The sequence below is a fragment of the Mya arenaria genome, chromosome 9, assembly GCF_026914265.1.
Source record: "Mya arenaria isolate MELC-2E11 chromosome 9, ASM2691426v1".
NCBI classification, from domain to species: Eukaryota; Metazoa; Mollusca; class Bivalvia; order Myida; family Myidae; genus Mya; species Mya arenaria.
The window spans coordinates 5,541,811-5,561,890 of NC_069130.1; the positions used below are offsets into that span (position 1 = coordinate 5,541,811).

Below are 20,080 nucleotides of genomic sequence, written 5' to 3' on the forward strand. Positions count from 1 at the left end.
GTCTTTGGCGAAAATAGAAATATTTTATTGCGAATTGTTAACTTAAATACGACGCTAAGGTTTATTTTCGATTACAACTAACATTAAAGTGTAGTCTTTGTAAACGCAAGCAGGGTTTTTTCGTTGACTTTAACAAATGGGGGGCCATTGTTGTCCCTACCTCCATGTGTCATGGGGCCTTCATAAATTGTTGGGGTCATTTACGACTAAACACTCAATTAAACTGAAAATAAAACAACACTTAATGTAAGCGTGAGTTGTTTTTCAGACTGTGGCTCATAAACTTTAATGTGTTTTTTTGCCATCCTTCCCAAATGTTAAATGAAAAAAACCCATAGGTTATCTAATAATCCTGCTATCAGTCTGTCATACTCCATTAGCCGGCAGAGAATACTTTAGAAATTACTGTTAATATCTCATCGTCAAATTTTACGAACCCGAATGAGAATGGCCACAACGTATCTGCGATATGGACGGAAGCTCGTTTATGATAATGTTAATCCAGGTATTAACGTCGACAATCCTCGGAGAGTTTTTTAGTCGTTTAACGGTCATGGTCTCTCAGTTTTGGAAAATAATGGAAACTTCTTTTTTGTTTCACATTTGCACTAATTAAGAAATCTGAGACCCACAGATTATAACCATAACGGGTTTCAAAAAGCTTTCATTCTTCAATGATTACACAACCGAGTAAATAAAAGTCTTTTGTTCGTCTACCCAGGTACCGACAGTATTGAATATCGGCGTACAGGGTGCCGCCATTTTGCTCAGTGACGACCTGTCGATTCAGATTGTCGCGTGTCTACCTGTCTTAAGTTGTGTTTACTTTGAAAAGGTATATTCCCCGGATATTAACCCGAACACACTGGCTGTTTCCGTGTTGGTACTGAAATGTTTATGCTGTACATTCGGAAATTAATACCGGGTATTTATTTTGCTGTAATTTTCGTCAAAACTGGTAAGACTGTTTCTATTGCTTGATTTGGATAAATATTGGTGGCACTTAAATGCAACAAATAAATAGATAATTTCGTGAAATTAAGATTTTTGGCTAAAATAGAAGAATTAGTTTTATTTTCCAACGAGGAAAGATAAAAAAATATATCCCGATTTCGAAATAATGTGATATTTTATTTTTTAAGTCTTTGGCGAAAATAGAAATATTTTATTGCGAATTGTTAACTTAAATACGACGCTAAGGTTTATTTTCGATTACAACTAACATTAAAGTGTAGTCTTTGTAAACGCAAGCAGGGTTTTTTCGTTGACTTTAACAAATGGGGGGCCATTGTTGTCCCTACCTCCATGTGTCATGGGGCCTTCATAAATTGTTGGGGTCATTTACGACTAAACACTCAATTAAACTGAAAATAAAACAACACTTAATGTAAGCGTGAGTTGTTTTTCAGACTGTGGCTCATAAACTTTAATGTGTTTTTTGCCATCCTTCCCAAATGTTAAATGAAAAAAACCATAGGTTATCTAATAATCCTGCTATCAGTCTGTCATACTCCATTAGCCGGCAGAGAATACTTTAGAAATTACTGTTAATATCTCATCGTCAAATTTTACGAACCCGAATGAGAATGGCCACAACGTATCTGCGATATGGACGGAAGCTCGTTTATGATAATGTTAACCAGGTATTAACGTCGACAATCCTCGGAGAGTTTTTTAGTCGTTTAACGGTCATGGTCTCTCAGTTTTGGAAAATAATGGAAACTTCTTTTTTGTTTCACATTTGCACTAATTAAGAAATTTGAGACCCACAGATTATAACCATAACGGGTTTCAAAAAGCTTTCATTCTTCAATGATTACACAACCGAGTAAATAAAAGTCTTTTGTTCGTCTACCCAGGTACCGACAGTATTGAATATCGGCGTACAGGGTGCCGCCATTTTGCTCAGTGACGACCTGTCGATTCAGATTGTCGCGTGTCTACCTGTCTTAAGTTGTGTTTACTCAGGTATATTTGGACAGGTATATTCCCCGTAATTTTGCCAGAAAACATTAGCTGTTTCCGTGTTGATATTGAAAGGTTTACGCTGTACATACGGAAAATCAATACCGGGTAATTTTCGCTGTAATTTTCGTCAAAACTGGTAAGGCTTTTTCTATTGCTTGATTTGGATGAATATGGGTGGCACTTAAATGCAACAAATAATAAGACGAATTAAGATTTTTGGCTAAAATAGAAAGATAAGTTTTATTTTCCAAAATGGAAAGATAAGAAAAGTTTGTAATTAAATAGATTTCTTTGCTATTAGAAAATAAAATATATCCCGATTTCGAAATCAGGTGATATTTTTTTTTAAGTCTGGCGAAAATAGAATATTTTATTGCGAATTGTTAACTTAAATTCGACGCTTAGGTTTATTTTCGCTAAAATAAGAGTAACCTAAGTTTAATAATATATTTTTTTTTATCAATTTTCAATCCCTTAAGATAAATATCAAGAAAGATCAGATTTGTTTTTCTCAACATGTGAAGTGTGAATGAGAAGTGAGTGGTTCATTTATTGTGCTGTCTACTGTTCACATGGATGAGTTGTGTGCGTGTACAAAAACGGTTTTTTCTACTATTTCAAGTCATAAATAGATATTAGCATTTTGGCATACTTCCAACTCTAAGTCAAACAAATTCTTTTCGGGTCAGATTTTGACGTGAAACCATATTAATATCGTTTATTTTGTAATTTTAAAATGTATTGTATTTGCAGTATTGGTTTATCTTGTGCTTCGCTCATTGGATAACCATTAATACTAAACTGCTTGAATAATGTTATTTGTTTTTTTATTGTTATGAAAATCCAGGTAAATTATACGTTCGTTTTGATATTTAAAACGCACTTTGATCTGAGCATCGTGATCGAATTGCTTAGGAGTATTTTTCTTTCTAACTCCACATGTGTAATAATTATATCAATTGCTGATACATATGATATTTTTGGTAAACACTTGCTTTTGTTAAAAACTGTATCACAAATTTGAGCTATATATGTTTGCATGTTAATTTGTTTTCATTTTGTGTTTGTGTTATATGAATGATATAGTACACACACAATAAAAAGGGAGTTGTGCTGTGGCAGTGAAGATTTAGGGTAATACTAAAATAGTTTCAACCAATACTAAAAGTATTCACTGCACATGTTTGGCTAACAATTTTAATTACAGATTATGTTTGAATGTAATTTCCTGTTGTTTTTGTTTGTGTTAAATATTTGTTTTACAGTGTGAAGACCTTTGAGTCAACACATCGTTTGGTTCTTCATGCTGAGGGTGCTTAAGCATTTGAGAATATTTTTGGATAATAGGTGTTATCATTTAGAAAAATCTTTAAAAAAATAATATTTCTATGGTTGAAACTAAGACGGTAAGGCCCAAACTCACTAATATCAGGTATGTAACCGCTTTTGTTGTGGACCATTCAGAGGCTTGAGAAATTGAAGGTCATTTTTCCCGTCTGGCGAATCTTTCCATACTATGATTATGATTAATTGGGTCAGGTCTGAAATTTTGACTGATATTTCAGATGCCAGTATTTTATTGTTTCTATAGAATTCACTTGATGAACTGTCAAACAAACCAGTTATGAAACCATTGTAGAGTCTCGAGTTGATGCAAATATTGATTATTTAGGTTACACTGAATGTAAATTGTCTTTGAATTTTTAGGATACTCCTTTATATTTTCCATTGCTGGAAGTCCATGGTAACAAGCTCAGTAGCTCTTGTCCAGACATTCTTGGTACTACTGTGATTCGTTTGTTCCCTAATAGCTCCTCTGATGGATTAACTGAGGCATGGCAGTTGGCAGTAGATACTTCGTATGATGTACAGTTGCTTGGTAAAACGACTATGAGGCCTATCAAACTCCACTTCAAACCACTTCAAACGTCAATTTTGACATTTGTTGCTAGAAATGTTGACTAAAGGTAATTACTTAAAATGCCGACTTAGGTAATCCTATGTATACTGTCTTTCCTAGGCTTGTAAAGCAGTCTGGGTCATTTGCTGGAATTGTTATCGAAGTATGAATTATGTCTGCAAAGCCAACACATATGAGACGTTAAGTTACGGTTTGCTAGTTATCCAACGGTGATGTAGTTGAACAGTTGGCCTCTGAATTACCTAGTTCTACACCAATTGAAGAGATAGGTGCAGATCTTGCTGTTATAATCAACTGATAGTTTGTCCAAAGAGCAACTCTTTCCAACAAGTATTGGTTAACCGGATACATGGTTTTCCACAGGTTCAATCGACAATGGTTGCGCTAAGAGAGTGTTTAGTTTTCATACGTGATATTCTTTTCTTCCAGAAACTGAAGAGGATGCCAAGCGTTTGGAATTAGTAAAATCAAACACTGAATTGAAGTTGAAACTCTCCAAAAGTGCGTCACCTATGTCTTTTACTTCTTATTTAGTACACATTATTTCAGCTAAAGGAGTTCATACCGATTCAGAGAAGATTGTAGCTTTTTAGAAGTGGCCGATACAAAAGCATGTAAAAGAGTTGAGACAATATTTAGGAGTGTGTTCCTAACTACGCCAAACTACGCCTGGATTGTTAACATTTAAACGCATTAACGAAACGAAAAGTAAAGGCACAGAAGTAGTGTCCAGTCTGGGTTATGAACAACAGTTAGTATTTGACATTCTTGTCAAAAAGCTGTAAATGCTCATGTTTTGTCCTTTGCAGATTTTCTAAGTCATTTATCCTGCATATTGATATTTCCGGATCTCGCTTAGGTGCCATCCTGTACGAGAAACAGGATGATGGTACAGAGCTTATGCTAGTTGAAATTTGAAGTCAAGTGAATTGCGATATCCTGCGCATAAAACAACAACTGTTTTTGCTCTGAAATAGTATGTTACAGAAAAATCAATGATTATCTGTCAGGTAATACTCTTGAAGTAGTGCCTGAAAATAATCCTTTGCCATATGTTCGCATTACAGGAAAGTTGGATGTGGTCAGTTACAGATGGGTTGCAGCTCTAGCAAACTACAATGTTCATTGTGTTACAAGCCAGGCACGTTTTATGCAGACGCTGATAGAATTCCAGAAGTTCAATCTTGTTCAAGCTGTCTGTGTAGCTGCTTTTACAGATATACCACTTTTATCTTATATTTCTACAGGTTCTGACAGAGGACATTGTCGATAATGACAATATTAACACTATGATAAAAATTGACTGGAAGAAAGAACAGGCAAAAGATACAATAATTTCTTTTTCTACACAAGACCGTCAGCCATGTAACCAATGCTTTTTTGTTTTTGTTTTTTAGGAGGTATACATGATGATGCAGGGCATTCTGGTAAAGCGTTGTGGTTAGCAAGGCAACGGTTTAACTGGTCAGGGATTAAAAAGAATGTAAACTTCTTGGTAGAAAACTGTGGATATTATTTAGGCAGGAAGTCTCCAATACGTGGAGCTGAATAAGTAAAGTTACAACAACTATCCCTATGGAACTTGTTTGTATAGATATTTTGACTTTAGAAAGGTCCAAGGGAGGTTAAGCGTATCCTAGTAATAACGATAATTTTACGAGGCACGCGCTAGCTGCGCCATTTTCAGGGCGAAGAAATTTCTCATCTGAATGTAACTCCATCTCGTGACCAAGCCCAACAATAGATGCAACAGTCGCAGCAGTCTGACAGAGGGATATACGATTCTACACCAGCAATAATAGATATTCATAACATTCCATTTATTTAAGAAACATACAGTCTATCTGAGGTACACCCCAACAAACCAATCAGAGTCCGTAAACCATCAAAAAGATATGGCAAGTGGGTGTACCAGATGGAGGCTGAGAGTCCTTCATTATTTCGTGTTAAAGCTTTAGATGATTGTGTTGTTTATTTAAAGTGTATTGCTTGCATGCCCTTGTTAAACAGCATTGTTGACATTAATGTAAATCTTCTCTGTATTTGGATCCTTCTGTTTTATGTCAGACAGAAATATTTGAAAAAAAAACGGTTCATGATTTTATATTCTCTATACTATTTAGTATGTTTATATATATATATATATATATATATATGGATACTATAACATGGATTTTAGGTTCGAAAATACTAGGAATGTCCTTTAATCCCCCCCTTCGAAAAGAGGGGTATATTGCATTGCACATGTTGCTCGGTCGATTGGTCGGTTGTTCGTTCATTCGGTCTGTCGGTAGTTCGGTAGGTCGGTCGGTAGACAAAAACAATGTCCGAGTGATAACTCGACAATACCAACATCTGTGGTCCCCAAACTTGATTAGGTTGTTGGGCTTGACCAGAAAATGACCCTTATTGATTTTGAGGTCATCCGCTAAACGGTCAAGGTCACAGTGACCTTGAATGCAAGAGCTTGGCCTTGTGCTAACTCAACAATGTCTGGACTTCTGGACCTTAAAATGACAAGTAGATGACCCGGATGAACTTTAAGGTGATCGGGTCAAATGTAAAGGTTACAGTGACATTGTGCGCGAAAATTTGTCCCAATGTCTACACCTTGTGTCCTCAAACTTGACTTGAAGGTTATGTTTGATCTTTAGATGACCGACATTGGTTTTGAGGTTTTCGGGTAAAAGATCAAGGTAACAGTGACCTATAACGAGAAACGATTGTCCGAGTGATAACTTGACAATACCTGCAACCATTGGCCTTAATCCTGACATTAAGGTTGGTATTGATATGTGGTCATCAGGTCAAAGTCAAAGTCATAGTGATCTTAAATGTGAAAAGCCGAGTGGTAACTAGACATTGCATAGACCTATGGTCCTCAAACTAGACATGTAGGTTGGGTGTGATAAATGGATAACCCTATTGATTTGGCTTTATAAGTGTCAAAAATCAAGGTCATAATGAATTTGAACGCAAAAATATTGTCTGACTGATAACTTGACAATACCTGCATCGACATAACTTAAAGTTGACGTGGAGATTGTTTTCTCATTAGCTAATCCCTATTGATATCAGGACAAAGCAGCTTATTTATCCAGTTATCCAAATATCCCTGACAAAATTGCGCTCAGTGGGGAGGTATTATGTTTGCTTAGGTATCTTGAAATCAGGTTTCAATGTACTTTGAATTTGGTACATTTGTGAATTATTAGTTTACAGTTATTGTGATATAGGCCAATGCCAATCGAGGATTTTTGAAAATTTCTGATCATTAATTTAACGTACATCGATTCTTTCGAATGCATTAAATGTTATGGTCAAATTTTGACGATCTAAAGAAAAAAGAGCTGGTACACCCTCGCTGTTTTCTGAAGATTGCAAAAGCTGAACTCTATAACATTTACTTAAAGGCTGTTGAAGAACTATTCGTACATGTTAGAGTCAAATTTTGACGATCTATAGAAAAGAAACTGCAGTGAAATGATTGGACCCAAAATTACTCTAAAAAAAATTAATCCCCAAAAATGCGGATTTATATACCCAAACTGTAGTTCCGATCTTAGTTTTACAGATTTCTTTCCTTACGCAATCCATATTTTTAAGAGCAGACGGATTCTTCAGTACCGCATGTGAAGACAATGTTTTAAATGGCAGGTTTACCATTTTTTTACAATATATTCTATATTGTAATCACAAAAAAACTCTCGCCACCGTGAAGTTGTGTGCGGGTGAACTTTCATCAGCGGATTCAGTGTGTCTTTTTCTGCAACAGAACTTAACCAACTTTTCCGGCATACTGTTTTTTTTGCAGTGACTGTACACTTGACCTCCTCCCTGTGTCCACTTGTACTTCTGGGTCGCCCTTACTTCCGTTTCCATAATGCGTGTCACATCCTCCGAGTTTTTGGTTAAAAGGATTTGATTCGTTCCATTCGTAATCGTGCACGACTTCTAGCCTAGCTTGCTGTAGTCCGGCAACAAAACCAATTTTTGGACGATAATATTAAATCTTAGTAGCTTACACTGTGAGCATGAATATACATGTATTACAATAAGCTTTATATATTTTCGATATTCTTGAGTGTTTTAAGTTGAACTTACATTGACCGATATGTTCCAACATATCATTCTAGTGCTAGTTTGGCTCCAATTACCCTGGTTATTTCCACTCCCTGCGTCTTACTGTTCGATTTGAAATGGAAAAAAACCCAACAACTTGATGTTGCCCAGAGAGCATTATAGGTAGAAACGACCACCGTCCACAGAGAACTATATATGTCAAGATAGTAAAGGTATAAATTTAAATGGTCACCATGTCGAACACCACTTTCCCTAACAAAACGGCAAAATTTACATATTTTCATAAATTGTCGGTATACGTGAGTTTCAGTAGAAATCAGCAGGACGACTGGTTAAACATGTTGTTTAGTTTCTTCATACACATCACATATATATATGTAACACTTAACAATAGGTGTTGATTACTTTCAGAGTGAACAGAAACTTTAAATACCTGAATTTTAACAACAGGGGTATGGACTATTTAATACAATGGGTGTCCTGGGTTTGCTGAGTACATGTTTGGAAGACGCGGACGCATGCACTGATACGTATGATCTAGTTCAAGTGGCTCAGCAGCCTGGTGGACTTGAACTGATTGTAGACTTCAACTCATTCAAGCATCACATTCTGTTAAAATTTTGGAAAGGTTTAAGTAAGCTGCGTGGCAATTATTTCTTGCGTATTCTCGGCGGGGAGTATGAAACACTGCACAACTATGTCACAAAGTTAGTGAATGACCTTAAGTCTCTTGATATTCATCTAGTGTTTTACATTGATGGTGAGAAAGGAAGCTCTATTGAGGTTTTAAGGCAAAAATTTGACACCTGGAAAGAGAGACATATAAAGGAAATCGAGAGGATGTCTCAGATTCTTAATGTTTTGCGGCAAAAGACTGACATACGCGACATGTCCTGGGACACAAACATTAACCCAGTGCTCCTGAATGACCAGCTTATGGCTACCTTGAGGTCGTGTGATTGTGAGATACATCAATCACCTGTGGGAGAAGCAGATTTACTCATCATCCGAGCTTTAAGAGACAGCCCCATGGCATTTGCAATACTGAGCAATGACTCTGACTTTTGCGTATTTAAAGGAAGTAGGCTGATTCCAGATGATCTGTTTGACATTGAGAATGACCTTCAACTTCGAGAGCCACGTGAGTTACCAGAGAAACCACGGAAGTTAATAGTTAAGGTCATTTCTACAGAGAATGTCATGGACATGCTGAATGTAAGTATGTAGCTGTTGATAAGGTTTGCTTTTTTAACATGAATGTTCTATCATACTTATCTGGTCATTGTGTAAAGCAACCTTCCAATTACCACTTTTGCATTTTTTGAACGCTTACACAGACGCCGGCTATCACAAACATACTTTATATACACATATGTGTAATACATTGTGATCATTTGGATCTATATTAAAATTCCTCTTTTTACACACATATTGCACAGATGTTAGAAGTATTGTATTTAAACTATCCATTGTAGCGTTTCTTTTAAACTGAAAAACACTGTTTTATATTGAGTTAAACAATGTAATATACAAAGCAATCTAGTCCACGAATATTTTTGTTATTTTTGATTATATATGGGATGTATATGAAATATTTGAACTTGACTTCAGTTATAATTGAAACACGGTTCGGATACATTATTTTCAGTTGGAAGAACACGGACTTCTAGTAGAAATGAGTATCGTTGCTGGTAACGACTACACAAGACCATATATGCAAAAGTATATCCGCCATGGCACTTATTTAAACAACGGGAAATTCAGCTATAATATTGATGTCCAGGGAGGACCTGGCATACAGAGCTTTGCACATGGATCCAAACGAACCAAAAAGCTGAGGAGCATTGGTACTTGGCTAAGTGCATGGTGTGTATTTTTAACTCAAAAATCTTATTTTTAACCTGTGTATTTTCCGTGTTTTTTTGTCAAATATAGTTTCTGGTGCATTTTTTGTAAACTTTGGCAATTACTCAAAAGCTGTCTTCGACCTTACCATGCTACTTAGTACATGTAACCGGTGAAAATATGTAATAATATGTACTCTGTATGCAATGAGAAGGAATACCATTCACTCTTGCTTTAACAGTTGTCTATTGTATGGCCAAGGTTTATCTTAAAAAGACATTCAAAACTGTTTACACGGCATAAACGATCGAAGATGATTAAGTCAATTATGTTATGTAACCTAAATGCAGGAAATGGATCCTGGATTCCGGCAGGCCGTTATCCACAGCAGGAACTTCTACAACCTAAGAGGAGAACCAGACAAATGTCCCGATAAGGGAGACTTTTCTTTGGTGAGGATTGGTCTAAGAGGAAGTTGTGAAAGTAATAGCTTTGCAAATGAGGTAGCATGTGCTCAATGCAGTCTAAATGGACTTACATTCGGTTTGCGATGTATTTTCATGGTCATAGTGTCACAACAGAGTAACAGTAGTAGGCATCGTCAAATGCATTTATATTTTTCATGTAATCTACATGTATCATGTATCAAACTTCACTCTGATAAGATATGTGCTGAAAGTCCCATCACTCTGGCTGAAGCATGTTGATTAATGCCCCTTAATTAATATATTATAAGACAAGCGTTACTATGGATACAACCATAAAGGTTCTATCCGGTTCTTAAAGTCATGTCAAATGGAACGTGTTCGCTTTTCAAACCTCGATTGTCAGATATGTACTTCCAGTGCTCTTGTTGGCTTATAAGCGTTGCCCTGAAGGTAGTTTACTTATATATTTGATTTTGTTGTACATCTATTAATTATTATGGTTCAAATGGTCATTTGGTGTATTGAAAAATATAACTTGGGTGATTGATTTTAAAGGGACTGTACACTAGTTTGGCACCAAAATTATTTTCTGATTAATAAAATGTTTTACTCTTTAATATCATAATTGTAAAAAAATGTAAAAAGTCGGAGACCGGGTTTGAACCGGTGTCGCCAAAACTGAAGCTCAGTGTTGTATCCACTGTGTTACGAAGGCTTACCCTACACGGTTGGAATATTTAAGCTATATACCTAACTCGGTAATATCACGTGATAACATCGACTAGCAAATCACGCATAAGGAATGAATTCTACTAGTTAGACATACCTAGTAATTTTTTAATAAATACGAAAAAACTGCGAAAATAAATTAATTGAAATATTTATTTTTTATATTTATGGCACGTCAGTTAGTAAGTTTCAATGCATTGTACTCATCGATAACACGTTTAGGTCAGTTTTCGAACAATTTTCTCTTTTTTTTCGCTATTTCATCATACGGAGTACAGCCCCTTTAAAATGAGTTGAACTAATTTTCAAGATGATAGAGGAAAAGATTCGCTCTGGCCAGTATCCTTGCAACATCATGAGCATGCACAACAACTTCTACTGGTACCACATGTTACTGGAACACAAAGACACTTGTGCGGAACGTGCGCTCACACCGCTACGCGCTTACCTTACCGCATTGTCCTTCCGATGGAGGAGCAGCTGGTCAATGAACATGGCCGTAGTCCATCGGAACTTAGTGAAGCTCAGGTAAGTTGTACTTGCAATCCAATGTTTTTCTAACTAATCACAACATGTATGAAGGCATTTAATTATAGCGCCTATGTTTATGATCGATATCAGGGTTATGATGAAATGGTTAATGACAATTGGCTTAAAATAATAAAATGTCCTTGAAAATAACCAGAAACATCACTTTAATACAAAACCCAATCTGTTGAACGATACTCTAAGAAAATATATAATGCTCTTCTGACCAAAGCTCTATGTTAAACAATTCAATGTGCATTTGTGAGTTTAGCCAATGAAACTCTTCTCCTTATTACTCACATTTTATATTAAGCATACTTTAATTTAACATAAAGAAAGCTTAATGTATATGATCTCTCAGCCCCAGCATGTAATCTTATGCACAGCAACTTAAAACAGAAAGCAACATCTGATAGCAACATTGTTTGTTGTACTTGTATTGACATAATAATGAAACAGATTAAAACAAACGCAGAGCTTATAATATTTAACCCCCAAGTTAAAGTAATTGAAGCCTTTCACAAGGTTCATCTGTACCAAAAATTCCAATCTTTTCTGCCTATCAATCATTATGTATATATGTTTAACAGTCAAACCCGCTGGCTCGAAATCCAAGGAACCGGCAAAATACCGCGAGCCTGAGAAATAATAGAGCCAAGCGTGAATGCAAAGCAATCGGACCTTTACATCCATTTCGAGCTAACGAGGAATTTAAGCCAAGGAATTTAAGCCAAGGGGTTCGACTGTTCATATCTGTATTCACTGATAAATGCTATTTTGACCATTCTCAATATGACTTAGGTGAAAGCAATAGACGGTGGTCGTGCCCCTCTCCTCGATAAGATCAAGCCGGACAGAACAGTAGAGAATCTCCAAACTTTTCACCGCATCTGGTCGCATCAAGAAAAGGGTAGAAAGTTTTTTGCTACCTGAAATGGGGCCATAATGAGGCTCCATTCATAAATGCAAAAATCCACAAGTCTGATGTTTTACAAATAACAAAGTAAAAAATATTTTTTCGGTGTTATAAAATTAGAATTTTCGCGAAAAATATGTTGCAAAATGCAACCAAGCATGCTCACGCTGATTTTTTGGTTAATCGTACATGCTTTTTAGTTTGGTATTACTGTATGAAACCACTTTTCTGTTGTGTCAATTATTGACTGGTTTAATGGTAAGTCCACCTTCGTTAAATGTGTTACAAGCATCTGTTTGTCCTGGGCTGAATACTCAGATAGGTCGACTAGGCATTATTTCAATAGTAAGTCGAATCATTACAAGTTGAAACTTGTACTTGTATTTCATTATTATGAGTTCCTCCTACATGTATGTCCCCAGGTGAGGCTGTAAACTGTTTCGAGCGCCATGGGGGTAAAAACGGCTTCATTGTCTACATTCTCCGCTACTTCCTGCTGCTGAACTGGCAACAGAACCTCAACGTGACAGAAAACGAGTTCCTTGCACTCGTTGTCATGGTGATAGGTCGCTGGGATGAGAAGCACTACCAGGCCATGATCATCCGGCCGAGTATACGCTGTGTCAACATCGGCAATTGGATGCAGGTTAGGACAGTTTGTTCCATTTCCATGTGAATTGTTTTACTAGTGTTTGAATTAAAAAGTAATCTTATTAAAAACAATAAGTTATTTTTATGAATGTAGTAAGCAAGAAGATATAAAGCTTGCATGTTTATGAACTGATAGACACTCATTCTTTGGAAGTATTGGAGCCTTTGATGCCAAAAAGCACATCAAAATAGTTTGGTTTTCTCATTGGACACATAATAAGAAATGACCATATGGCTTTATGCCCTACATTTCAGGATGTGTATCGCCATGGTTACCAAATGTTTGGAAGTGTTCTGCACATTGGCCACGAGTTTCCCTTGCCAAGCGAGCTATTCAGTGGCTCTGTATGGGCAGCCTTGTATATGGCCTGTCAGGGTGGCGGTAAGAAATGCCCTCTTGTAAATTTATACTAGTATTATAGATGTTGACCTGAGAGCAAGTTGTATGAAAAAAACGCACGTTTTATGCAATTACTCTCATCTTTAAAATATACATTGAGCTAACCGAGGAAAATAGTGAACACAAGGATTGAACCGAGTATGTATGATCATGTCATATGGAAAATGTGCCGTGTTTTTGAGAAGCTCTTTCAGAGAGGCGGCTTAATTTTAGCCTTGGACAGTTGCCGAACGTTGTTATGATATAGCTGATGCATTAGCAAACTGCCTTTGGTACTAGCCAGAGGCGTTTTCCAAATAGAATGATATGTTATCATTTTGAATAAATAATGCTAGCGTTTTTATTATGATATGTCATTCATGTTAAAATTATACAATAAGTATATTTAACATCGATAAATATCTTGCCCAGGAATAGCTTCCATAACATCATCAACAGAAAATTTATTATACCCATGTTTCTGATTTCTCAAGTTTAAACATTTCAATTTTTGCGTTTTCACCGTTTCTATTCGCGAACAAGGTTCTCCTATACGCTAAGTGCAAATATTCTAAAGAATTAAAATATTTTGAAAATCGTTAACGGTCATCATCGCCATTGGAGGCACACAAATGAATTTCGACAAAATTAAATTATCGCTTAATCCCCAGATAATGCTTTAAACATTTATAGATGAATATTTATGTTATTGTGAATTATAATTTCAGAAAAATTAAGAAAGAAAAAAAAGAAAGCTCCTCTTTCTATTTGCAAAACAGTGTTGCACAAGACTCAGAAGGAAATGGACGCTGTTATCCTAGAAAACCGTGACATGATCCGAGACATAGTGCAGGATGTTTTCCCATTTGATGATTAGAAGCTTTGATCTACTCAGCAAGGGAAAATAGCACTAGATGGGTGCAATTTTCTGTACGCATTTTCTGACTGATTATATGAAAGTCATTATCTGGCGCTTTATTTTAAAACGAACGGCCATAGGGTCGATGACGTTTGATGAAAATGTTATTGTGTGCCTTCACCTTATATGAAATTTATTTTTGCGGCTTAGTCGCTTTTGTAATGACTACATGGCATTTTGATCAGACTTTAAACACCGCTGCACTTTCAAAATACTAGTAAGGCACAAACTATTATAAGATATCACACCACGTCCAATTACCTCATATGAGACAATCTTACTGCATAATTATGGTCTCTCAATCCCAGCATGTAAACTAATTCACCGATCTTTCAAACAGAAAACAACGGGTAAAACTTGGTCAAAATACCAGTGAGTGTGACTCCATTCTGAAAGGCGTGCCACAAAGACCAATATTAGGGCCTTTAATCTTCAACATCTTTCAGAATGACATCTTCTACTTTATAAAAAATTCTTTATATTGTTATGACCACTCCTGAGGAAGAAAAATACATTAACTAGGCGTGGGGGGTCCTATCGCGTCCTAGTTTACTTTTTATTTCAATATAGGAGAAGAAAAGTAATAAAATACGCCCAAAATGCACCATTTCGGACTAGAAATTCTTTTTAAGTAATCCACAACCACCCCCTGCCAACACTTTAAACCAAATAAATTTCGTTTCCGGGGGGGGGGGGGAGACGCAAGGCAAAAGGGTACGCCTATTAGTTACGCCCCTCTTACGTCGAATCCTCGAACCGCCCCTGCTATTTTGATTTTTTCAACCAAATGCAGGCTTACCCTGACAGTCTTTAAGCAATTTCAAGTCTCAAGTCTGTTACAGAAATAAAGCAATTCAATATACACAATCACACTATTGTTTGTGAAGAGTTAAGCTTTTAGGCGTTGAGGTCGATACATTATTAAGCGTTGGTGCCCATTTTTCTAAAATGTGCATGAACAGCTAAGCAATTGAATATCCTATAAAGTCTAAGCAAATTGTTGACAATTAATACTAAGCCTATTACCTTTTAATCTTTAATTTGATCCAATTTCACCTAATATTCTTTTGTTCATTTTGGGCGTTTATGTGGCAAGACCAATACAGAAAAAATATACAAGATTCAATACAGGGCTTTTAAAATTGTTTTAATGATTATTTTTTTTTCTATTAAGCTAACTTATATTTTATATATATTATAACATTTATTTACAAACTACACATTGCTATACCATGTTGTTATTCCCATGTACATACTGATTCTTACAAATTTGCTGTTTAACATGTATACTGTTATTATCATCGATTTATTATACTCTTGTAAGAACTAACCGTATGTCAACCAGCGGAACCGTGCGCGTGTGGACTGGCCGTACAGCATGGAAAACTAATTGATAATATCATTATATACATCGATCTAATCCATCTTACTTTTTGTAATTTCCTGCATAAATATAGTAAGAAACGGCTTTTCTAAATACTGTTTTCTGATATGTAGCCTATTTAAAACTATATGCAGGTCACCAGCTCGTTTTTATGTTATGTCTGTTTGTTATGCATATCTGAAATTAGCTCAGTGAGCTCTTTGCGGTTTATCAAGGTTTATTTTCAAATAACGTCCCTGGGGTCGAAGTTTCCCCCATCTATACACTTTTTTGAAAATCTTAAGGGCTAATTAGTAATATTAGTTGTTCATTTATTCGGAATAAATTCCTCAAATAGATTAAGTTCTTATTAATGAATACGGTCTGAGACCACCATGTATGCCGGGTATGGACTGGTCCGTTCCCTGGTTTTGTCTACCAGACCCCTGACATTCATGCTTCGATCGTGACTGCACTTCTCATCACACACGGCGCTGTTCACACACATGGGACACGCTACAGCTAAGGTGGAGAAGGTGCGAAACGCCCAGTTATCGAAGCCATTATAGTTGCAGCGTGGAGTGGGAATACTTTTCTTCTTCAGATTTTGTGGACGCTACTAAAATCGGAGGAATTGAAATGCACAAATATCCACGATATGGCCCGGACAAACTCAGATTTAAAAAAAAACTATCAAATAAGGGGAGAAAACTTAATAATGCCGGGCATGATTATGATTCTTTGCTCATTTTTTTCATATCATGTTCATTTTCTAACAATTAAGTGTTTTTCAAGATATGTCCTGGACAAGAACCCATTTTTGAAACATATCGGTTAAAGGGAGGTAACATAAATATGTAGGGCAGGATTGTTTATTGTGTACGCCACTTTCTCTCATTGCCATCCATCAATAATTCAAGTTTGATTTCAATCATTCAAGTAATTTTCAAGATATGGCCGAACACACACCAATTATAAAACAATGGTACAGGGAAGAAAACTTAATTAAGGAAGTAAGATCTTAAAGGGCATCATTTCAAATTTTTAAAGCAAAATAAAAAAAAGTTCAAGAAATATTCATGAAAAAATAGAGTTAGCAATTCCAAACCACCTATTTCAGGCAGGCCTGTAAGTAATGAAATCTGCTTAACTAGTTAATATTTATGTATAGAAATGTTTTCAATTACTGTTTAATGAAGATAAAATATAACATCAGTAAAAATATGTAAGCTTCTGAAAAAGGAGAAAATGCTTCTGGATGGATTTGAACGGCTAACTAATGAATCCGCTCAAAATTGAAGAATTACAAGTGGTTTTCATTAGGGGTGAGCAACTTTAATATACAGTCGAAACTCGTTATGTCGACTTTGTCGGGACATAGGGAAACAGGTCGAGATAACGAACATTCGACACATCCGAATTTTAAAAAAATATCACCAGTCCAAACACATTTGAGTTTGATTAACGTCCGACATAGACTTCTGTCATTGAACGGTCTTGTTACCGTCGTGTAAAAATATGTATTATTGAAAAATAAAGTGAAATAAAAATGAATTATTTGTGTCAAATTTACTGGTAAGTACTAAGTGTACCAAGTTTCCGCAAAACACCCTGCACAAGGGTCAGGATGAACCTATATAACACGAACGGCTATGGTAGATATGGTTTTTCTCCCACCTCAGTTAAACAAAATTAAGTAAAAAATGTATTCTTTGATGGAACTCTTTTGTGCTTAGGTGAAAATAATTGCGTATGGATATGCGATAATTCGTGGTTGTCATGGATATGCACGCAGTCATTCAGATTATGTTAATAGTGAAATCGGTCATTAAATAGTTCTTAGGAAGGTGAAGCATTATTACTTGAAAGGTGCGTAAAAACTGTTTTATGGTGACATTTAAAGCGAGAACTAATTAATTAGTGTTCTAAATATTGCCACAGGACAAGGTTTCCATGATGCAACAGACGACAGTCTTCAAAAAGGGAGGTAATGACAATGTGGTGACCATTAAAAAGGAGTTCCATACGGGCATTTTATCTTCGCCCGTGGGCAAGATTAGAATTTCTAGCATGGTTTAATTATTGGATCTACTTATCTGAGGTGGGAGAAAAAAATATCGACTCAAGCAGATTTATTTTATATAGAATAAAAAGGAATACATTCGGGACCGGAGATAAAAGTCGATACAAGCGGAAAGTCGAGATATTCGACGTCGACATAGCGAGTTTGGACTGTATATACGATATATGAATATGGTGCTTGTGCACTGCACTTCCTCTAATTGCCATCGATCTATATTGCAAGTTTAATTTCAATCCCATGCGAAGTTTCGAAGTTATGGTCCGTTCAAGCACCAATAGTGGAAAAATGAACAAAGGGATATAACTTAATAAATGTATGAATAATAGGAGTATGGTTCTTGTGCACAGCACTCTCTCTCTCTCTAATATAACAAGGGTTTTTTGTTCAAAACCTATCAGTAGTTTAAAGATGTTTTCTTCGGACACGAGTGTGACGGACGGACAAAATGGCAACTAAATGCTATCGCTTTAAGTTCAGAAAACATAAAAATGGAATTTGCAGACAAAGGGGGTGATTTGGTAACCATAGAAAGGTTTGAGGGTAGTTCCATGGGTTTTTACCTCATTACAATAAATTGCAAGAACGAAAAGTTTTGAGTTCTTTTTTTTATTTTTCCTTTACCTTTTTTCACCATAAAAGAAGTTTATCGCCTAACCTCTTGCTTATAAATATCCCACAGTGTGAATAGCGGCAATAATACATAGATCAGCATAGAGTAAAACAACTCGAAATAAACATTCAGTTATATACATAATTGACCACAATTAAAAGTCTGGAATTTTATCTGTTTACTTTACACCAGACATATTTCTCCCTGTGGTCAACCATGCCAAACTTTTACAAAACATGGGAAAAATTCAACAAAATTAACATAGAGCAGTCAACAGTTTTCTCTCTCCATTTTTTCCACGTATGTATATACACTTTGATCAACAAGTACACATGATTTAACAAATATACAGTACCATCTAAATGGCAGCCATTTTCAATATATCAAAGGCACAGAGCATGACCAACATTGCTCTTTCTTACTTCTTCGAAGGGGGACATATAAAACGGCCCTAACGATACGACTTTTTATGTGTTTTTTTCCGGAAGTAATTGAAGATATGATAAACCGGATGCTGTATACGAAGGTTGTCACTCCTGACCTAAACCTGTTGTGGCTGTTGTAACTGACTAAGACAGTAAACATGCATTTAAACCGTCGATTTTGGTCAACAGCTGGTTCGTTTTGAGAACATTCATAAATGATACTGAAAGAGTGTATTTATCATTGTCAATTTGTATGCGAATGTTTGTTCAGAGCATGACAACTATGGCATTTTAACATCAATAGAAGGATGCTGTTCTTTGAATTATTCATGTCCTTACTTTTAAAAGTTTATTCATGGGATATATTGCAAATAAATACATTGTTAATTTAACATAATTCTTTCAACAGTGTTTTATTATTTATGAAAGTAACTTATTCATAATGATCTTAAAGGCACTCCTTTATGTTTTGGCACCAAACTTGAAATTTCATGGCACTGCGTCTGAAAACATAAACATCATAGTTTTTTACTCTTATATCGAATTTGCTGACAAAACACAATACAAGTATCCAAGTTTCAGTTGAACCAATTTGACTGTCTGTGATCTGACCTGTATTTTTCAAACTCTCTGGTTCGGGAATATAGCTCGGTACCATAATGTCAAAAACTTGGGCAAGAGTTTTTACAAATTCATCAAGGGCAATGGTGTTTCAGTCAACTGGGGGCTGTCATCACTGGATAGTTTAAAAAGACCTCTTGCAGCATGGTGCTTCTTTTTTCTGGAGCGATCAACTGCACGTCGATACCTGCAACAACAATGCGCCTTCAAATCTACAGATAAGATACCAAATAATAGATATAGCAATTTATCATTCATTTGCAAGTTAACTAAAGTAGGCAAATTTGTGTTGTAGGGGTCCATGACACCTTCAATCCCAAGGGTCCAGGTTTAATCCTTTATAAGAACTGTATTAGTGACATTATAACATTTGCTTGTACAATATATGTACATATAAAATAAGTTATATATAACACCAAATTTTCTTCTGTTAATAACAAAACATGACGCCCTTTCATATCCATTTCTGTATGTTAGAGCATTGTTTCTTACTTCCGCGAAGTAAGGGAGTCTGTAAGCTTTAATGTATCGACCCATTCTTGTGAAATCACAAAATAAATGAACAATCTGGTATTGTCTTTGTAAACACAAGCAGGGTTTATCCTTGACGT

General features: G+C 35.8%; 1 pseudogene; it reads left to right on the forward strand.

Moving 5' to 3' along the window:
• The first annotated feature begins 653 nt into the window (after positions 1–653).
• On the forward strand, positions 654–16,089 carry LOC128246926 (uncharacterized; annotated as a pseudogene).
• Positions 16,090–20,080: the final 3,991 nt, after the last annotated feature.